Genomic DNA, 22,254 nt, shown 5'->3' on the forward strand with positions numbered 1-22,254 from the left:
TAGGAGCACAACCGAATCATAATTTACAATGTATATACACTGTAAATCCCAAAGCATGATTTCCAAAGTTTATGCATTGTAAATTATGATTCGTTTGTGCTCCAGTGGCATTTAACGTGTATTGGTTTGTTTATTTCTACTGCATCTTGAAAGCGAACCTAGTGTAGAGACAAACTAGTCCTATGCAATAGTGTGACCATAGATTTATCGGGCCATCTATTAACGAAGGGCTGAGATAATTTGTTAGTGGCTTGTTATACTATTACTTTAACCAGGAATAACACTAACTTGTTTTGAAATCATGTGTGGCTTGTCATTGTTTCACATTAAGCCCTTCATATATACATACGACAGCCTGTGCGGGGAAATATTTTTTGTTGAATTAAAAAATTCAAAATTTTTTTTTGGACTTAATGGTTTTTAAATAGGCACAAAATAGCATGTTTCTTTAAAAATATGCAAAATTTAGTAAAGTTCTCAAATATGTGAAATATGCATGCAATATGCATTTAGCATAAAATCCGCTCCCTAGTTGTGGCTGTCTAGTGTTAAATAGAACCTATTTACTCTTCCATCTTGTTCTATATCAATGTATTCCGGTAAAGATGCATTTTCTGGAGGCGAGATGTAAATTTGTCTTCTAAAACTAAGTATATGGCTGTAAGCTGGGTCAGTAGCTCCAATTCTCAGTTGTATCATTAGCGATAATAATGTTAAGCCTAGATTTTGTAAACATCCTGTGATTTCTTTATTAGAAATTGTGGGGCTTGCATTAGATATTAGCAATCTATATGATGGGGTAATTAATCTTCGAGCAACTATACGAGTGTTATTAATTGTGATACTTCCATTATTTTTTAGAAAATCGTCGACAATGTTTTTATCTCTCAAGTATATGCATACTCGATTGTTAGAGATGCGTGAACAATATATTATACAGTGTGTCCACGGTTGGGGTGTCGATCCATCGATTGTCAACGTCGTCTTCTGTTTTGTTACGTCTGACCAGGAAATTCAAAATTCCAAACTAGGGATGGCGGTTTTTGATAAAACACCGGTTTTCGGTTATACCGGTATTTTTTTGCTTACGGTTTAACCTGGCGGTTATAACTGGCCAAAATAACCGGTTTTTTCAAAAACCGGTTTTTGGTTTTTTTTAATCCAATAGGTTACAATGTTACATTTACAATGCACTTTAGTTTGCGATACTCCACTCGACTCGAGACTCGATATCAATATGATCAAAATTAGAACTATCGAAAGAATATCAATATGTATCAATATAAATAAAACACACTTTTTAATAAAACCATTTTATCCTATTAGTTATTATATTTATTTATTATTTTATTATTATTATATATTTATTGATTATTATTAAATATAATATAGCGTAAGATTAATATATACATATTGCAATAATATACAGTTTAACCCAACCATTTCAACTTATAAAAAATTTCCCAAACTCTTTCAAATGGGATTTAAAGAAAATAATATCAACATAAATATTTTATTTAAAAATAAATTAGATAATGCAATTTATCTTTTATTTTTACTACCATCAAAAAAAATTTATCATCTATTTCTTTTAACACGTTTGTATATTTGTATAATAGGTACATTTTAACTCACTTAATATTTCCTGTATGGGTGTATCGTTTTGAAAGCGTAGGGAAATCCTTGGAGATTCGTATTTGTAATCGGTAATTCTATATTCATAGTCAGAACATTATTTTTGGTAATCAGAAAAAGTCATTCACCCACTTTCAATGTCAAGAGTCAAGTGTGAAAAATAGATGATGTTTGCGTCTACTTCAACCAGATCACTTCTTATGTAAATATTATGATTACAAATATCTTTTCAACGAAATATTATAATAAAACTTAATTGTTTCTGGCTGACGTGAGTTTGCACTTTCAGTTTGCTTCTGTATTTATAAAATAAAATTTGAATTATGGTTTTGTTTGGAATAATTACTTGAGAAAAATAATCACGATTGGGATCAAAAAAAAAATACCTAACCTAATCCTAATCACCGTAAAAACCTAATAACCGGTTTTTACTTTAAAGAGAAAAAACCGGTTATAACCGGGACAAAAAACAACCGGTAAAACCGGTAATTGCGAAGTAAAAAACCGGTTTTAGGTTAAAACCGGAGGTTTTTCCCATCCCTATTCCAAACTCAACCGCACACATTCATCCGTTTAGAGATTTCGAGAGAAGAGACACGTAACCTCAAACAACCATTCAACTGTCACTATTCGAACAGCTGTCTGAAATCAGTTCTTCTCTCTTTCATGATGCAATTGCGGCAAGTTTCCATTTCAGAACCTCCCATCCAACCAATTGCAACGGACGGATCAAGGGTGAAAGAATGCAATGATAATCGTTAGAACGGCCGACAGTTCAGCTGTCACTTGTTGAACTGTCGTTCGAATCCAACGATCTCACTAACCCGGAAGGCAGTGGTGATCTTTGAAATGTAAAGAAAATTATTATGGTTCTTACAATAGATTTGTCATTGAAACACATGTTTTATTGTGGAGAACGTAGAGACGACCAACAATCCAACTGCCACTTGTTAAAATGCCGGCTCGTCACCTGCTCCCCATGTCTCATACGTTAAGTTATTAAAATATATTATGGTTAGGGAATCTCCCACTAACCCTAACCATAATATATTTCCTAACCATAATATATTTTAATAACTTAACGTATGAGACATGGGGAGCAGGTGACGAGCCGGCATTTTAACAAGTGGCAGTTGGATTGTTGGTCGTCTCTACGTTCTCCACAATAAAACTTGTGTTTCAATGACAAATCTATTGTAAGAACCATAATAATTTTCTTTACATTTCAAAGATCACCACTGCCTTCCGGGTTAGTGAGATCGTTGGATTCGAACGACAGTTCAACAAGTGACAGCTGAACTGTCGGCCGTTCTAACGATTATCATTGCATTCTTTCACCTTTGATCCGTCCGTTGCAATTGGTTGGATGGGAGGTTCTGAATGGGAAACTTGCCGCAATTGCATCATGAAAGAGAGAAGAAGTGATTTCAGACAGCTGTTCGAATAGTGACAGTCGAATGGTTGTTTGAGGTTACGTGTCTCTTCTCTCGAAATCTCTAAACGGATGAATGTGTGCGGTTGAGTTTGGAATTTTGAATTTCCCGGTCAGACGTAACAAAACAGAAGACGACGTTGACAATCGATGGATCGATAGGTGTCATTTTGTAAAAAATCAATTTCTAACGACTTTGGTCTAAATTTTCTTACAATGGATTAGGGTTGGATAGGGAGGATCTGACTCAGTTTCGATATCTGGTTTAATTAGCTAATAACAACAAAAATATCTGTCATACTTATGTATACACTCAACAGACAGGGTCAAACATTATGTATCCTTATTGTCACTGAGCACTAGTGCACCTATTTCGGTAAGAATTGCTTTTTCTATCTTTGAGCATATTTGTAAAGAATGTTCTTCTTTGTAGCAAGTCCTGAAGAAGCCTAAAATCAATAGGAGAAAGCTTGACAATAATAAAAGGCACTCACTTTGAAGCACCAGTCTTTCATTGCTTCCTCAGTACCAGGGTTTTTCCCAGCTGTTATCTCAGTATTTTTTTATTTACTAATAACCCAATTACTTCTTGGACGTGTATATATATATATATATATATATATATATATATATATATATATATATATATATATATATATATAATAATCTACCAATAGTCAAAACAATCAAAAATTCAATCTAGAGCAAACTTGAAGCGACTAGAAAAATATTCATTTTATAGAGGGCCATCTATAAAAGAGATGAGCTCGGGCCTTTTTATTTTCTTGATTTATTTTCTGTCAATAACTTTTATTTTCATGGCATTACCCCCAAGGAATTTCCTTTATGCTTTAGTATTTCTAATATCAGAAATGAATGGAGCCACTTGCAATGCAATGCTGCTAAAACCATTGATGTTTTATGGGCAATGGCACACTCAAATGGTTTTTATGCTCGTATGCACTTTCATCAAATAAACTTAAAACAAATGTAAGGAGTTATTAAGGCTCCATTTACGTTGTTAAAGTAAACAGATATTTTAGAATTATGATTTTAACAATATGGATTATATACAGTACAGCAAAAAATTGATAATTTAATTTATATTTATGTAAGTAACACAAATTAAAGAAAGCAACAATTATGGCTTAGAAAAATTCGAGATTGTGCTGGCATGTGGAGTGTTGAATAACATTTCAACATGGTAAAAGACAAATCAACTCTCGCTATAGTAATATTGTCCGAGAAACCGAACAAAGAATATTAAACATTGATATGGAAATAATATGAAAACATGCTTACTCTATGGCTAGTACATTATGTCTTCAGATTTCTGCTGTACGGAAGCATGGACTCTCACTAAAACACTGTACCGCCGGCTATTGAAGATATCATTGATGGACAAAGTGACGAAAGCAGTTAACAGCATCTAAACAAAGAAATTTACGAATAGTAATGAATCGTCTTAAGAAAGAACGTGATTGCTACCAGACAATAGAGCAAGCGGGATTTCGTACCGGATTTGGAACAAATGATCACCTACATGGAATTAAAACGGTAATAGAAAAGACTATCGAATACAATCGACCACTAGTTTTGACTTTTGTAGATTTTCATAAAGCCTTTGACACGGTAGAATTCGACAAAATCTTGTAATCACTACAAGCATGCCGCATTGACTACCGATACACAAGGTTAATTTACAATACACACAAGAACGCAACAATGTCGGTGAAACTACATAAAAACACAGATTATATCCCAATCGACAGAGTAGTCAGAAAGGGGATACCTTATCGCCTAAACTGTTTACCACAGTACTAGAATATGCTTGTAAAAAACTTAACTGGGAAGAGAGAGGCCTGAACATTGACGGTAGAAGATTATCAAATTTGAAATTCGCAGACGACATAGTTTCGTTCTCTGACAACCTCAAGGAGATATGTACAATGCTACAAAAAATTCAGTTAGTATGTGCAAGTGCGGGTCTTAAAATAAACATTTCCAAAATAAAATGATGACAAACCTATAGCGGAAATATCAATATTGGAGACAACGAAGTAGAGTTGGTGGAAAAATACATATACCTTCGAAACGAAATAAAGATCACAAGAGACAACCAAACATGCGAACTACGAAGAAGAATAAACCTAGCATGGGAAGCCTATGCAAAACTCAAAGACATCTTTAAAAGCGATATACCAATTTCTTTAAAACGTAAACCATTTGACCAATGTGTGCTACCTGTGATGACCTGTGGTGCCGAAACTTTCACATTGAAAGCTGCAACTTCTAAAACACTGCAAATAGCTCAGAGGAAAATGGAAAAGTCAATGCTGAGTATACCGCTTCGTGACCGAGTTAGAAATGAAGATTTAAGACGAAGAACAGGAGTGGCCGATGTAATTTCCAGAATTGCCATACTAAAATGGAACTGGGCTGGACACATCGCCCTAATCAGAGATGAACGGTGAACGAAGAGATTACTTGAGCGGAGGCCGAGATTAGACAAAAGAAGTAGAGGAAGACCACCTATTCGTTGGACTGACGATCTCAAGAAATATCAAGAAATTGGATGCAAAGTGCTCAAAATAGCGTACAATGGACAAAAATGAGGGAAGACTATGTCCAGCAGTGGACAAAGAGGGCTGGGTGATGATGATGATGATGATGAAACAAAGAAAGAGAGGTCCCGAATAAAATAAAAAGGAGGAATTTCGAGTAGACCTGGACGAAGAAGAACATAATTACTCAAGATATTCCATCAGTAGTATGGAATCAGCACTACAACATCAGTGGATGTAAACAACAATTTATTTTAGTCGTGAGAGATGTTTAAAATTTATCGACTCGCTCCATAGGAACAGTATATTATTAAAATCACTTAATCACTATTTCTCTTTTCTCGATCATTAGTTTTTATTGTATAGTATATAAATTACTATTATCACTCAATACATGGATAGTGAAAAGATAATCCTATTAATTAAATTAATGAATAATTTACGCGAGTATACACGTAAATATATCCAAAAATGTTCAAAAACTGAACGGAATTGCCATCTCGGTGTTGTTGATGACGACATTGCTGTCAACTAATGTTTATACTGTTTAACTTATGTGAATAATCTTTAGGAGTAAAAATAGAAGAAACAGGATCCCTAGACGCAGAAATCAATAGCAGAGCAGGCAAAACGCTACAACTGTATCATACAATGAGCAAATAATTTATATGCAGAAAAAAACATCCGGAATACAAAAATCAAAGTTCTCGAAGTAGTTTCTGGACCTGTTCTGAATTGTGGCAGACAATCATGGGTACTAACGCAACGGCACAAGAGCAAGATACAGGCTATGGAGATGATACCAAAATGGATAGAATAAGGAACGCAGGCATAAAGAACAAACTGAAAATACAATTCACATTGTAGTTTATACAAAAAAGACAGATGTGTTGGTCATTTACACCTGATCAAAGATAACATATCAGTAAGTAAAGTGTAGGAAGCCAAAAAATTGAGAAACCGAAAGGGGAGAAGACTAACACAGACATGGAATAAAGTAATCGGAAAGATATTGTAGAGAAGAGAAGTGCCATGGATGTACGCAAATATGTTGAAACGAAACCGGAAAGAATAGAAGAAGGTATCAACACCTTGTTCTTTATTTCCGTTGACTTTTTCGTTCGATTGGGGTTCATCACGGAAGTCTCTTGATCGTTTCGTTTGCTAGTCTTCCAAGCATTGTGATTTCATTACTCTTACTATACTTTAATTTTCTAACTGTTTTTATATATATAATATCGGTTTACAACGTTCTTCGACGTCTTCCGATTTCCAATCTCCATCTCGTTCTGTCATTCCATAGATCGTCCTCGAGTTCTCTGTCCCTGATTTCTCTATCAACTCCTTCTCTCCAACTTCTTCTAGGTCTTCCTGGTCTGCGCCTTCCTCTTGGTTGCCATTTGAGGATTTGTCTTGGTATTCTATTCTCCGGCATTCTCCTTACGTGTCCGTACCAGCTGAGTTGTTTCGTCCTGATGTCGTCAACAATAGTATGTGTAACCCCCATGATTTATCGGACTCTCTCGTTTGTTATTCTGTCGCGTCTAGATATTCCCGCTGAACGGCGCCAGAAGTCCATTTCTGTTGCTCTAAGCATTTTCTCTGTTCTATCTTTTAGGGGCCAAACTTCGCATCCATATGTTGTGATGCTTTTTATTATAGTGTTATATATTCTTTTTTTATTCTCCTTAGAAATATTTTTATCCCACAGTACGCTGTTTAGTAAGGATATGCCTTTCCTCCCCTGTATATTTCGTTCCTTAATAGCTGCATCTAATTTTCCGTCTTGAGTGATCTTTTTTCCCAGGTATTTGTAGTCTTCACATAATTTTATTTCTTGATTTTCCTCTACTCGGAGGCTATGTTGGTCTCCTCCGATACCCATGTATTCAGTTTTTTCCATATTCACTTCTAGGCCCCACTCTGTATACTCTTCTAATAGTTTTCGCATCATGTAACTAAGATCTTCAGAGTACTGTGCGATGATCACCTGGTCATCCGCAAAGCACAGCGTGTACAAAGTTGAGTCCGTTAGTGGTATGCCCATATTCGTACATTTTTTCTTCCATTTGTTGAGTGTTGCTTCGAGGTATATTTTGAATAGTGTTGGTGAGATACAGCATCCTTGCCTTAGTCCTTTAGTTACTGTGAATCCAGGTGTTATGAGATTTCCCGTTTTAATTCTTGTTGTTTGTTGGTAGTACAACGTTTTTACGGCTTCAACCAATTCTATATTTACATTTGTTTTCTCCAGTGCCTCCCATAATTTAACCAGCGGGACACTATCATACGCTTTTCTAAGGTCTACAAACATCAGATGGACTTCTTGGCCACGAGCAACTTTCTTTTCAATTATCTGAGTAATGGAGAAAACATGATCTATTGTAGATCGACCTGCGCGAAAACCAGCCTGTTCTTCGGCTTCCATATTTTGGTACTCTTCTTGTATTCGATTTTTAATAAGTTTTCCATACATTCTGCTAATACTACTAGTGACTGCAATTCCTCTATAGTTTTCAGGTTTTGATTTATCTCCCTTTTTGTGGATAGTGCTCAGATGTGACTCTTTCCATTCTTTAGGTATTTCATGGTTATTCAAGAATTGCTGGAAAAGTTGTCTTAGCCGCTTAATTAAAACTTTAGGTCCATATTTGATGTCTAACTGTTTTTGCATGTTTGTATTTCTTTTTAACCGGTATGGAATGAAATCAGATCCTAGAAATATTTTCATTCTTTTTTTACGTTTTCTTTAGTTTTCTTCTTCTATTTTGTTCGTCACTGCTGGTTACATCGCGTATAATCAATTTTAAAGAATAAAAGTGTAAATTTTTCAATATTTTTCACGGCAAATAATATTTTATATGTATAATATAGTTTTTGTTGGATTGCGAATGGGTCTGGTGTTTATTGCGATTTCGACATTAAGCGACCAATTTCGTTTTTTGTTTGATTTTTTTCACTAGCTTGGTACATTTCATTAAAAGATTTTTTGGCCAAATTAAAACCGATGCGATGGTTTTTCTTGTACATGAATAAGGGATTGTAAGTAGAGAGTAATAGTCCAAAATTAACACCGTTTTAATTTGTATCGAAGCGAATGGTGCGTCCCGGCGCTCATTGCCGCTCAAGAACAAATCGCAAACTTTATTTGCAGCACCATCGTCGGTTGTATTTAAAACTTGTTGTTGCATTTCTGAGTACATACTAGAAAGTTGATTAAAGTCTGGGAAACAGAATAACAATGCCGCGATTACAATTTAGCTATAAAACATTTACAACGCTGCTAGTCCGTGGGTGTTTTCCCTATTTGGAAATTCACTTCTAAAAACCGACAATGAAATTACGTCTATTTTGGCAAATTCATAATTAACTTTAAGCCGAATATCTCTGTGGTAAGCTAAACACGGATTACAAAAAAACATGTGGTGAATATAGTAAATCCTGTACGAATGTTATAAAACCTGATGTTTAGATTAGGATTGTATTTTAAAATAGGACTATAAGTTTTCTACAATACTTTAGTGAAAATACTGCTGCTACATGTCGGTTTATAACGTGTTACTCTTCGCCGATGTTACCGGTTTTTATTGAAGGTATAAGGTAAATAACTAGTTTTATTTTCTACCAAACAAAAAAATAATAATAAGAAATCAAAAAAATCGGAGAATTCACAAACTATTTATTCTTATTAACCAAAACTAAAAAAATTCATATTAATCTTAATTGAAAGTATAAAAAAACCAAAAGGAAAAGGTAAAAAGCTCAACTAAAGGTTATATTTGCCTCTAAGAATATTCTTTTCAGCGTACACCCATATTATAATTCTTAAAACTATGTAATATTATATTTAGGTACTATTTACAAGAAAAAAATACAAAACCGAGATATTTGTCAGACTGCTGTATGGTGTGGTGGCTTAGACAGGCAAAACAACGTTCTTTTAAGAGAAGTATTGGTTTGATCCTACCTTATGTTTTTTTCGTCGATGTTATACACGTGGATGATGTCGTACTGCATTTATATACTTGGATACTTCACAGATATACAGGTTATATAAATATCGACCCTGGACAAGGGTGTTTCAAAAAAACTCACAACATCAAAATGAATTGGAGAGAAAGAAAAATTGTTGGCCTGAAATGAATAGATACATCAGCATGCAAGCAGAGCAAAAGGTATAAATTAAAATTACTAAAGGTTTCCCTTTAGACAACGAATCAGGTGTTAAAAAAACAAAGCTTACCTTAAAGATAGCGTATGGCCAAAAAGAAAGGTCTTGGGGACCTAAATATCCAGATATTTTAAATCCTTGCTGAGCAAGACAATCGTCAACTTCATCAAATTGAATATTTCTTAATTAGTTATCTGGATTACTTCTGATTAAATATCCTCAAGGAGTTTCATAGGACAATACTAACTTGTCCTCATGAAGTGTAAATCAAAAGTGAGCAAGATATGACACTAGACAGGTAAAGACAAAGAGATGACCCTTACTAGACAGGTAGCAATGTATACCTAAAGCCTACTTCATGCCTGATTTTCTATATGATTTCGGACTTAAAAATGGCTTGATAGCCGCTAATGTTCAAGACAATATAGAAGCCTGATTTTTATAATTGTTTAGGCCAGTACTTGTGACAATAAAGCAAAAATTATGACAATCTTATTTATAAGAATCGTTTCTAGTTGCTTAGCGACTTTTAACCCGTAACAACCCCACCCTTACTTGCAGAAAGTTTCAAAGAAACTTTTAAGTCCTAACGGTACAAAACAAACTAAAAATAAAACAAAAATAAAAAAAACAAACCAAAAAAAAATAAAACAAAAACTTGTAAAGATAACAAAATCTTACAATAAAATTTTCAACACATTGTAACTCTATACTTCCACATCAGGAGGTTTAGACTTAATGTCCTTAACCTCACTGTCCTGAGTAACCGGTTTCAAATCTTTTGCATTCCAGGTTCCTACATGAGAGCCATTTTCATCAACAAGTTCATAACTCCATGGGGAGACCACTTTCTTAATACTAAATGGTCCTACAAACTTTTGGGCCAATTTTGCGCTGAAATATCTTGTAGCATCAGACTGAACGAAATTTCTTCTCCAAACCATGTCCCCTACTTTATATGTTTCTGTCCTTCTTCGCAGGTTATATGGAACTTTACTTTTTTCATACGCTGACTTAAGTTTCTTCCGAACATCAGAAAACAGTTTATCCAGAGATTCCTTCCTTGTTCCGATATTATACTGACCTTGTTCAGACTCATGTCTATTTCTATTGCCATTCAGATTGATTTCCCTACCAAAATTAATAAGGTTCGGTGAGACTCCGGTGACTTCATGAACCGAACATCGCAAGGCACATGTAATCTTTGGCAAAAGAAGATCCCAGTGTCTTTGATTTTGAGAGACATAGGCCGTCAACATAGTTTTTATTACTCTATGAACTGTTTCCACGGGATTAGCTTGTGGATGGTATAGTGCTGTAAACTTTAATTCAATACCATAGTTTGAGACAAGTTGTTGGAATGTATGGCCACGAAATTGTGCTCCATTATCTAACAAAATTCTCTCTGGTACACCATAGACTAGAAACACCTCATTTTCTAGTAACTTAACTATGTTGGCTGACGTCGCTGCTCTAATCGGGAAAGCTAAAATAAATTTGGAAAAGCAATCTAACACGGTGAAAATATACGAAAATCCTGAAGTGGTCCTAGGTAAAGGTCCAACTAGGTCTACACTGATGAGACTCCATGGATGACTTGCAGTCGGCTGCTGAGATAACAATTGACCTCTAGGACGTTGCTGTTCTGGTTTTATCCGTTGACATGTTGTACAGTTCTTAATATAGCGTCCTATATCTGATCGCATCTTTGGCCAATAATATTTTTGACTAAGTCTTCCAAATGTTTTTGAAACGCCAAGGTGTCCATAAGTTGGAGGATCATGATGATCTCTTATAAGGTTTAGTCTTTGTTCCCTTGGAACTACCGTTACCCACTCTGATGAAGCTAGTTCAGGGTATCGCGGTTTTATATTCTTCAAAAGTTTTCCTCCCTCTACCCTCCAAAGTGGATAGTTTCTAGGATATTTGTTGACCTTGGAAATCAGACCCAAGTACCATTGGTCTAAACTGACCTGTGTAGAAGTAGAACAGTCTACATCCAAAGCATTTACGCAAGGAACTGCACGAGATAGTGCGTCAGGCACTAGATGATCTTTTCCTTTCCGGTGTATGACTTCAAAGTCATATGCCTGCAAACGCAGAGCCCAACGAGCAATTCTGCCTATGGGGTCTTTAATGGAAAACAACCACTTTAAACTAAAATGGTCTGTAATAACTACAAATTTAGTAGCTTCTAAGTATGGTCTTAGTTTCTCTACAGCAAATAGAACGGCGAGACATTCTTTCTCTGTAGTAGAATACTTCCTCTCGGTTTTTGTCAGTGATCGACTCAAGTAAGCTATGACGTGTTCTTCATCTCCATGTTTTTGAGAAAGAACAGCCCCCAATCCATAGTCACTTGCATCTGTCTCTACTATAAATGGTAAAGAAAAATCTGGACACGCCAAAATGGGTGCCGAAACTAAATATTCTTTAACCTTATTCAGGGCGTCCTCGCATGTCTTATTCCAAACGAATTGTACATTTTTTCGAGTAAGTTGAGTAAGCGGTGAGACAACAGTACTAAATGATGGAATAAATCTCCTATACCATGATGCCATACCTACAATCCGACGAACATCCTGAACAGTTCTCGGTGTCGGTATTCCCAGTATTGCTTCTACCTTTTCTGGATCGACAAGTAATCCAGATTTATTTACTACGTAGCCTAAATACTTCAATTCTGAACGACATATTAAACACTTCTCCCTATTAAGAGTAACACCAGCGTCGGTTAAACGCTGAAATACTGTCTCTAAAACTTTTAAATGCTGCTCAAACGTTGATGTACAAATAATTATATCATCAAGATATACAAAAACATAACTGTCTAATTCGGGACCTAAAATATTGTCAATTGCACGCTGCCATGTAGCAGGAGCTGAATGTAGCCCAAAAGGCATACGACGAAACTGAAATAAACCTCTATTAGGCACTGTGAAAGCAGTTAAAGGTCTAGATTCCATAGCTACATTTATTTGCCAATATGCTGATTTGACATCCAAGGTAGTTAAATATCGTGCATCTCGAAGTTTATCTAGAATAGATGACACATAAGGAATTGGATATGCATCCGGAACGCTTACCGCATTTAACTTTCTATAGTTAACACAAAATCTCCATTTGTCATTCTTTTGTACCATGACTATGGGCGACGACCACGGTGAGGTTGAAGGTTCTACTATGCCTTTTTCTAACATTTGGTCCAGTTCGGTATTAACTACCTTTTGTAGAGCTGGTGACAATGGGTAGTACCTTTGTTTAATGGGTGGTGAATTGGTATGTATCACATGCTCCACGCCCTTTATACATCCTGTCTCTTGAGATGTCATTCCTAAAAACGCTTTATCCACAATCTTTTGTAATTGATCACATTGTTCTTTATTTAATGAATCAAAGTCCTGGATTCCAGAAATTAATACACTATTTAACTCTTCTTCACGGTTAAAAAACCATTCTCCCTTAAAAAGGTCTGGGACTATCCCCATAGCTGACCAAAAGTCAATACCTAAAATAAGCGAAGAAACAAGGGATGGGATAACTAGAATATTCAAAACACGAACCCGATCTCTTAACCGTACTGGTACAGTAATAGATCCTATACTTTCACATGAATCACCTGAAGCAACTATACATGATTTCTTGTTATCTTCATTTAATGGGCAAATGTCTTTAAACACATCCCAACCAGATTTTCCAAGAATGGTTCGTGATGCTCCACTATCCAATAATCCAAGTATATCCTTTCCAAGAATTGAGACACTCAAGTATGGTCGTTGATCACCTTCAGCATGGGCTAAAATGTATTCAAGGACCGCTGTATTATCAGTTGTCGGAGTTGATTTACATTCCACTCCACTCGTCCGACTTACCGAGGGAGAGAAGCTGCGTTTTTTTGAACATCTGGGACAGTTTTTCGTTGTCACATTGTTGCATCCACATTTATAACAGAAGAACTTCTTAGGCTGGTTACAATTTTTAAACTTGTGTCCCTCAGATCCACAATTAAAACATGAACCCTTATTCAAATGTTCAGATTTATCGCTATTTGCAACTTCTTCTGTAAACACAGGTGTTGTAACCGGACTCGTAAAAATAGGAGTTGACGGCTTCCTATAAGCTAATTCAGGTTCTACCAAAAGTCTGGTGCTTGAAGGAGGAGGGCAAAATTGTCGAATCCTTGTTTCCATTGCTTCCATAGCCTTGGCTAATGAACAAAGATCACTGATGTTGCTAATTTTTGTTAAAGCCAAGCCCTGCTGAATATAAGGAAGCAAATTCCTACGAATGATATTCAGTCTTTCTTCTTCGTTAGGGGGGATCAATAGTTTCTTGAATAGATTTTCCATGACTGAAATATAGTTTATAACTCGTTCCTGTGAGCCCTGTGTTCTTCTTCGGATTTCCTCCCATAAGGAATTCTCATAGTCATGGGGCTGGAAAGCAGACCTAAGTTCCTGGACCAGATTATCCCACGATGTAAAATTTCCCATTCTGTACCAGAGTAAGGCGTCTTTGGTAAAAAGTTCTGGAGCCGAACGAAGTAGTCTCTCTTTAGATACTCCTCTTGAAACTCTGAGTTCCTCCACTCTTTCTAGAAAACTAGTAACGCTCGAGATTCCATCATATTGTAATCTCCATCTACTTATATCAACGGTCTGAACATCATGCTTTAAGAAATCTAGCGAATCCATTATTTTACTGTTGAAGTTAGATGAAGGTGTTTCCAGATTAAAATGTCGAGCTAAAGTATTATCAATCTCCCTTGTAGGTACTGTTGCACTACTTCCATTATTAAAATTGTGCCTTGATAATCTTGTATCAGTTTGTGGTTCCGTATGCCTAGTGTGATTTTCAGAAGAATTCATTTCTCTACTTGAATTAAGTGGTCTATTTATAGCACTGGACATATACTCTTGATTCCCATCTGATATTCTGCTTGAAACCCTCAGAGAACTAGAACATCTTTGAGAATGTACTTGTGGTTGTATCGTGCTATCATGTTGATTTTCTTCAAAAACCTGCCTTAAGAATGAAACTCTATTGCCTGCAGTTGGTGAACTGTTAGTAGCTCCAAACAGCGCAGCTTCAATAGGATGCTCTTCAGCTAATGATTCTGAGTTTACCAAACCACATTCATGAGACCCGGAATGAAAAATTTCAGGCAATAATGGAACTGAAGTATCCAAAAGTGAGATGTGCTCTACTTGATTATCTTTCCCAAAGCTCTCATAAATCCTGTTGACTTCTAATAGTAACCGTTTGTGCCAATCTAATAGTTGATTCCTTTGAGCTTCCTGTTTTTCGTTGCATTGAAGTCTGTTAAGTCTAAGTTTAACATGTGTTAGACGGGAACTAATTCTTTTAAATTCATTAGTTCTGTTCTGTTCATTAAAATGTTCTATACCTTCTTCCAGATCGCTAAGTTTCCCTGAGCACAACGAAAACTCAAAAGATGGGTCTATATTAACCACCTTAGGAGAATCTCTTTGTCCCTCTCTTTCTGCTTTAAGAGCTTCTCTCAACGTAGCCCTTTTCGTGTGTACATTTGCATCAATCGGTAAACTTCTTATTGATAACTCATAACTGAGTTCATCACCCAAAAGTCTATTAACCTCCATATTAAGTAAACCGAAAAAGAATAAAATAAAACCCTATCTCGGTTAGAGATAAAAAAATATGATAAAATAAGAGATGAAGTATAAAGTAAAGACAAAAAAAAAATCTCAACAATATATTATAGTATCCTATTCTTAAATATTTTTGCGTGAAATGGCAACACGCAACCCTTACCCAATGTTACAAAAAACAAAAAAAAATAACTTCAACTACTACTTTAAGTTATGCGAGCTTACAAAAAACAAAAAAAAATAACTTCAACTACTACTTTAAGTTATGCGAGCTAGTAGTAAGTCAATACACAACTATTGGGTTAAATCCGAACACTAAAACCGATAAAATACTATGCAATATATATTTTATGAGGTGCAATAATTTTGAGCCACCCTGTATATTGGAAATAAAGGAATAAAATTAACTATTTATTTGCAAGAAATCAAGAAAGTGTCCACAAAGCACAAAAATCAAAAATATTGTGCCTAATAATATTTATGTACAGCAGTGTATATCAAAATATCTATGTAATATGTAATAATAATTAATATTAAGCCACTATGCCATATCAAAAATCAAAAATTTTATGCCTAATAATATTTATGTACAGCAGTGTGTATCAAAATATCTGTGAAATATGTACCTAACAATAATTACTATTATGCCACTATGCCATATCAAAAATCAGAAATTTTATGCCTAATAATAGTTATGTACAGCAGTGTATATCTTTATATCTGTTATAGTTATCCGTAAGTAAATTTTAGAAACGGTTTAATATCCCGAGAAATACACTTCCAAATAAGAAACCAAAAAATACGTGTTTAATATTCTTCAATAGCCTATCGAGTAACATCAAATATGACCCTCCACTCCACCCTCTGGACGTAGGGTGGGGTTAAGTTTAAAATCTTAAATAGGAGCCCCTTTTTTATTTTAGATTTGGATTCCTTACGTAAAAATAGGTAACCTTTATTCGAGACATTTTTTTTCGAATAATGAATAGATGGCGCTATAATCGGAAAAACACTATTTGTTAGTGCCATCTATCAACAATTCTAAAAAATGATTCGAATAAATGTTACTTATTTTTCCTGAGGAATCCAAATATGCATATTATTATGCATCCTGCAATAAAGCATGGGGATTCCTATTTGATTTTAAAGTTACCACACCACCTCCAGGGGGTGTAGTGGCAGGAGGTGGAGTGGAGGGTCGTGTTTAATGTTATTGGATAGGTTCTTAAAAAATATTAAACATATACTTTTTGGTTTTTTATTTGGAAGTGTATTTCTCGGGATATTAGACCGTTTCTATAATTTACCTATGGTATCACAATAAATCGTTTTTCCGATTATAGCGCCATCTGTTCACAATTCGAAAAAATGTCTCGATTAAAAGTTGCTTATTCTTACGTAAACAATCCAAACTGCAATAACAAATGGGAGTTTTCATTTAAGATTTTAAAGTTAATCACAAACCACCTCCAGAGATTGGACTGGGGGTCGTGATTAGTGTCATTAGATAGATTTTTGAAAAATATTAAACACGTATTTTTCAGTTTTTCGATCCAATCTTAATTTGGCGAATTCGATCATCTGACGAATTATTGAATCGTCCCAGGCGACCAGTTCCACCCTGAGCAGCAGGTACCTCGGAGAACACCGTCGTCACAAAATTCGTGTTCAGTGACCGCCAAAACCCCCAAGTATAAAAATTGAACTCATTTCCGTCAATATTTCCTGAGTTCTAAATTTTTCATTTCCATCTCTTCGAGATGCATTTTGAAAATGCATTTACTTATGCACAAAAATTTTGGCAGATCAATTTAGTTCACAAAATTGCCTGACATTCTCTCGAATCGAATGCAAAAAGTTGCATGACGATTCATCTTACTGCACAAAATTCCTAGGTTTTGGGCTTTTTAGTGCTTCGTTGCTTCGTCTATTATAACTGTAATTATAGTTAGTTTTTAGTTTCCAAGTTAACAAAAATAAACCGAATAATTCAATTTGGACGTTACGAATTGTCCATTACGAATTGTCCGTTACCATTTGTCCGGTTACGAACTGTCACGTTACGAGATGTCATGGAACCGTCCTGCGCAATTTCCCTTTAGCGACGCGATTTTTTCGACAGCGCCTGTTGTTTTTGTTCACGACTTATTTCTTTGTTACGGATTCGGTCTCTTAGGGAGACATCCAACGTCTGTCGCTCCAGAGCCCTGTGAGTTACGCGAATCTTGTTCACTGCCTTTTTTGTGAGTTTTAATATTTCCGCCCCACAAGTGAGTACAAGCAACACACATTGGTCAACGATTTTCCTTCAAGCAAATCGGTAGTCTAGGACTAGTTACCAAATAATAGTTACATTTTAGTGATAAACATAATAAGGACAGTATGTGAAGTTGGGGGTTGCTGGACGAAGACACTACCCCGAACAAACAAACTTAAACTTTTTCAGAAACTTTATTCTTATATAATTAAATGTACAATTACATTACGTTGACTTTGAGATAGATCGCGGATAACCCATTTCTCGGTAACTAGATCGCCTGACTAGCGCAACAGAGTGCAACGACAACAAAAGATGTCTCAGGTACTCGACCTTCCTATTTATATCTGTTATAGTTAAAAACAGTGCCAATATGTACTACCATATATGGTTAGGTTCTATACGTATTTCAATAATGACGTTTGCTTTCTTTGCAGTCTTTCAAATGAGTTCAATACTTTGAACTTTGCTATTATCGTAATAAATTATACAAATTGCAATTATAATATTATGACCTTATTTTTATAACAAATAAATTAGGAAAATTCCGTGAGGGTTGTCGTGTACCATCACATCTCTCTGGGCGGGGAGAAGATGAAAGGGAATTTCAGCAACAATTTCCTTTCATCTCTATTTTATATTATTTATGTTGACTGACGTCTCTCTTTTATAATAAAATTAAACAAACATATGAACAGAAAATGAGAAAATAAAAAAATGAGATATATAAATATTTACACTGAATCTTAAGTACTAGTAAAAGTCTTATTGTGGACTATTATTACACTTTTACACTATAACATTTTTCAGTACTTATTTTTTTTTAATATTATACACCTTAACGTTATTCTCATATATGACTACTTGTTTACCCTTTTTCTCAATAATTACGTTAGGTATTTCATCTTTAATTACGGTATATGGACCCGAATACAAAGAGTTAAGTTTTGAGTTTGGCTCATTTTTTATTAATACCTTATCTCCTGCTTTATAAGTTTTTTTACTCGTTTTGGCATCATATACTTTTTTTACTGCTGTGTTTTGTCTGTGTTAGTGTTTCTCTGACCTCCTTTGCAGCTACTTGTAGTCTGTATTTCAGTTCCATGGGATAGTCGTCAAAATTATACAAAGGTTCTATGAACAGAGGAACAAAGGTTTTGAACATTTGTCGGCAGTCTACAGGTTTTCCCGAACACTAATTCGAACGGTGTATAACCCGTTGCTGAGTGTACTGAAATGTTATATGAAAAACAGAAATATTGCACCCATGTACTCCAATTTGTAGGGAATTTTGATAGTTGTATCCTAAGATACGCATTTAAATGCTTATGAGTATTTTCTAAAGCTCCTATTGTTTCGTGGTGATATGCTGTTGAGTTTGGTTTCTCTATTTGCAATAATGAGCATGTTTCCTTAAATACTCTTGCCATAAACTCTGAGCCTTGGTCTGTGACTATTCTTCTGGGTACTCCATACCTCAGAATAAAATTTTCTACCAATGCCTTGGCTACTGTTTCGGCTTCTTTGTTCTTTATTACATATCCTTCTATGTATTTACTTAGCTCACATTGCAGTGTCAATATATATCTATTCCCACCGTCATCCATCTCAAATGGTCCTACTACATCTATAAATATTGTGTCGAATGCGCAGGTGGCAGTCGATGTGATAGTTAGAGGTTGTTTGGTTATGATAGAGTGCTTATGCCTTTGACAATCGTCGCATCTCTTCATAAATTCCTCGATATCTTTTCGTAAACTGTTCCAAAATTAAAATTTCCTTATATTTTTGTACATTCTATTTATTCCAGCATGCCCTCCTGTTGGTAACATGTGAAAATCATTAATTATAATTCTTCTTAATTTTTCATCTGCTATATTCTGTTTGTCCTGTACTATACATATTTTGATAACTTTTTCTTTAAATATTTTAGGATCCTTTCTTATCTCTTCAATAATTGGCTGATTCTTATTATTCTTTACTAGTACTAGTTCCTTTATATTCTTTTGTGCGCACATTTGAATCAAGACTCTCAACGATGCTCGTAGCGCAGACGTTGATCGAGGTTCTTGATATGTCGAGTTTCTCAACGACGCTCGTAGTGCAGACGTTGAGCGAAAATCTCGAATCAGATAAATAATGTCATCTTCTTCGTTATACAATATACTACTATCTGTATTTATTCAGCAGAATATAGCTTCATTGCTTTGCAATCGTCCTTGTCTATCAGTTTTATCTCTACCGCACTTTTCGGGAATCTCAACAATTCGACTGCGTCTGGTTGATCACTTTGATCAGTCCATTCGTTTTTCGAATTGGCGATTTCCTCCTGATTTTTCGTTTGTGCTCTCGTCATCACTAATATATTTGTCTCTGTGTCCTTATTTAGTTGCTTTAGTTCTTCTGATGTAACTTCTATTCGTGATAAGGCGTCAGCTGTTACATTTTCAGCTCCTTTCACGTATCTAATTGTAAAGTCGTATTCTTCTAACTTCAATCTAAATTTGGTTAACCTGCTGGAAGGGTTTGTCATACCAAATAGGTACACCAATGGTCGGTGGTCTGTCAAAATAATAAATTCTTTCTGTAGAAGGTAATGTCTCCATTTAGCAATGCTCCATACTATTGCCGTATCTTTTTCTATCGTAGGATAATTTATTTCCGCTTTATTAAGTGTTCTACTGGCATATGCTCCTGGTTTGTCATTCCCGTTTGACAAAGTTGCTCCTAGTGCGATGCCAGATGCATCTGTCCGTAGAATAAACGTGTTATCCTCCGATAAATCTGGGAATTCCATTACGGGGGGGTTTGATAATGACGTCTTAAGGCTTTCAAAAGCTTTTTGGCATTCTGTTGTCCACTCAAATTTTTCATTTTTTCTTGATAGTCTATTTAGCGGTGCGGCTATTTCTGCAAAATGATTGATATGTTTTCTGTAATAATTTGCAAAGGCTACGAATCTTCTTGCTTCTTTTGCATTTTGTGGTATTGGATATTGTTCCAATGCGGTGATCTTTTCCGGATCTGGTGCTATACCTTTATTCGAAATCTTGCGTCCTAAATATAATAGTTCTTTTTTCATACACTCGCATTTAATTGGATTTAATTTCAGATTTACTTTCCTTAGTCTCTCTAATACCTTCACTAAATTTTGATTATGCTGTTGTAGACTGTTGCCAAAGACTATTAAATCATCAAGATATATAAACATGCTTTCATAATTTAAACCTGACATAGCCATAGTCATGGCTCGTGAGAAACATCCAGGGCTTGTCTTTAACCCCATCGGAAGTCGTGTCATTTGATATTGACCTCTATCGGTTGCGAATGCTGTGTACGGTCTGGACTTAGAATCGAGTTTTATTTGGTAATATCCTTGGTATAAATCTAAATGTGAAAAATATGTTGCTACTGATAAGCAGGTGATGCCTCCGTTTTGCAATTTTAGTTTTGCTTTGTATACGTCCGTCGTTACGCATGGATCGTTTTCTAAGAAAAACACATCGGAATATTTTACACATATTTTTCCTATTGCTCTTTTTTCCTCTAGCGATAAATTTGTTGTGTTTATTATATTCAAAATCTTTCCGCACGACTCACCGATTGTTTTGATTCTCCCATGTGGAAAACGTCGAACTTGTCTAATCTTTCCCTTCGGTCTAAAATTCTTAACAATTATTTCTCTATCATTGATATTTAATATCCTTACTGGTATTTTTCCGTCGACTGGTTTTGAGACTGTTGCTGCCGAGAAAATTCCTTCCGCTATCTCCTGTGGTATAATTACAAACTCTCCGTAGTGTGTCCCGATTTTAAAATAAAATAATTTTTCACATCTCCTATGTATTGTTATCGTGTAAATTTCTCCCATAGATAGCAGTTCCAAATCTCTTCTCATTCTTTCTACATGCAACGATAATTTGAAGTTTCGTAATTTATTGTAGCAAAATATTGGGATAAAAAATCGCTGCCAATGACTCCATCGACTTTATTTGTGAAACTTTTCATAATTGCAAATTCCTGTGTCAGTGTTATATTCTCTGAGTTATATAATATTTCTAGGTCACACAATAAAGTTCCGCTTGTAAATACAGTTTTTCCCGTAACGCCTCGCAAGCTAATACTTCTGTTTTTGTTTATGTCGGTGTAGTTTTTATCTAAACATTCTTCAAATAAAACGCTGACTGTTGCGCCAGTGTCAATTAATAGTTTTTTGCGTTTTCCTCTGTAATAAACATTAATATAATTTAATCCACTTTCTGTGGAATTATCTGCCTCCATTCGATGGGCCACGAAATAAATCTACTTCTTGTATTGTGCTTGTGTGTGGCTGCTCCTGGTGGGGCTGCTCCTGTGTTGCGAAATATACTCCTGGTGAATTTCTGTTGCTGGGGTTTCTACCTTGCGACCAATTATTATTATTTCTCCCTCGTTGAACATGTCCTGTTCCTCTGTTTCTTTGAGACCTACCTCTGTTATGATATTGTCTTATTTCGTTTCCATTTGTATTCCTATTATTATATGTCTTGTTACCTTCTTTTCTTCTGTCAAAACTATTTTTGTAT

This window comes from Diabrotica virgifera, chromosome 10 (genome assembly GCF_917563875.1).
Source record: "Diabrotica virgifera virgifera chromosome 10, PGI_DIABVI_V3a".
NCBI classification, from domain to species: domain Eukaryota; kingdom Metazoa; phylum Arthropoda; class Insecta; order Coleoptera; family Chrysomelidae; genus Diabrotica; species Diabrotica virgifera.